Here is a 1,817-nt window from a genome sequence, read left to right on the forward strand (position 1 = left end):
AGAAGGGATTAAAAAAAAAAAAAAAAAAACAGGACCCATTAATATGTTGCCTACAAGAGATATATCTACACACAAAGATATAAATAGATTAAAAATCAAAGGATGGAGAAAAATATGTCAAGCAAACAGTAATCCAAAGAGAGAAAGAGTGGTAATAATAATCTCTGATAAAATGGACTTTAAGTCAAAATCCATTATAAAAGACAAAGAAGGACATTATATACTAGTTATAGGTTGATCTACCAAGAGGACATAACTATAATAAATATTTACACATCACATGACAGAGCTCCTAAATATATAAAATAAACTAATAGATTGAAAACAGAAATAGACTGTTCTACAGTAATAGTAGGAGACTTTAACACACCACTTTCAATGATGGACAGAACAACTAGAAAAAAACTCAACAAAGACAGAAGAACTAAATAACACAATCAACCAACTAGACCTAATAGACATATATAGAACATACCACCCACAAGCACCACAGTAGACATTTTTCTCCAATGCACATGGATCATTCCCCAAAATAGGCCATATATTAGGCCACAAAGGAAGCAATAAGAAATTCAAAAACAATGAAATATTATAAAGCATCTTCTCTGACCATAACACGATAAAACTAGAAATTAATAACAGAAAGATCAAGGAAAAATATTAAATACACAGAAACTGAATAAAACCTTACTTAAAAAGAAATTAAAAATGAAATTTAAAAATTCCTAGAATGAAAGAAGAACATACCAAAACCTTTGGGACACAGAAAAAGCAGTGCTCAGAGGAAAATTTATAGTAAGATATGTACACATCAAAAGAGAAAAAGGGGCCAAAATCAATAACTTAATCCTGTAACTCAAACAAATAGAAAAGGAGCACCAAAAGAAGTCCATAGTAGCCAGAAAACAGGAAATAAAAATCAGAGCAGAAATACATGAGACCAGAAAACTAGAAGTTCCTGGATAGAAAGGGAGCAAAAGTAAAACCAATCTCAAACTCCTAAACAAGACCAGACTTACTGGACTGACAGAGACTAGAGGAATCACTGAGACTACTGCTGTAAGATACCCTTTGATCTTGGAACTGAAGCCACTCTTTGTGGTCAAATTTCATCCAAATAATAGATTGGAATAAAAAATAAACAAAATCAACTATGAATACTGTATGCCTTATATAATCAAATATATGAGATCAAACAGCGAACACTTACCATAAAACAAAGAAGAGACACTAAGAAGGGGTAGGGAAGCTATTTTAATGGAAACAGAAAAAGCAGAATAGAAACGAAATTGTGGCATGTTGTGAAAAATGTAGCCAATGTCATGGGACAATTTATATAAAAACTGTTATATGAGGAATTGATTTCAAGATGGTGGACTAGGCAGAAGGACTGCACAGACCCTCTTCAACAAAGAAAAGGGAAACCAGTTAACACAGACACAGAAGATAATCTTGGACCCCTGACATTTGAAGGGAAAGATATAGAACTGGACTAAACTACAACTAGCAGAAGAATTTGCATGAAAATACCAAAAAAGGAAACATATGGACCTGCGGTCTGGCAACAATCCTGAGTGATCCTGACAGCACAGATGGCTTGCAAATTCCTGAGTGGTGGCAGGACCTAAGATTTAAGCTAAAAATCAGCCCTGCTAGCCAGGGACTGCATGGAGGACTGCTCTGCTCTGGTGGCTGTGGAGTAGAAGGGGAAGCAGCATTGAAGAGGAGGGGAAGCAGCATTGAAGAGGAGGACAAGCTGAGCTGTGGACTTTTGCTGGTCCAGAGGCGCTGCCATTTTGAATGTTTACAAGTGGCTT

The sequence above is a fragment of the Orycteropus afer genome, unplaced genomic scaffold, assembly GCF_000298275.1.
Source record: "Orycteropus afer afer isolate SDZICR_OR568_19922 unplaced genomic scaffold, OryAfe1.0 scaffold00349, whole genome shotgun sequence".
In the NCBI taxonomy this organism is placed as follows: Eukaryota; Metazoa; Chordata; class Mammalia; order Tubulidentata; family Orycteropodidae; genus Orycteropus; species Orycteropus afer.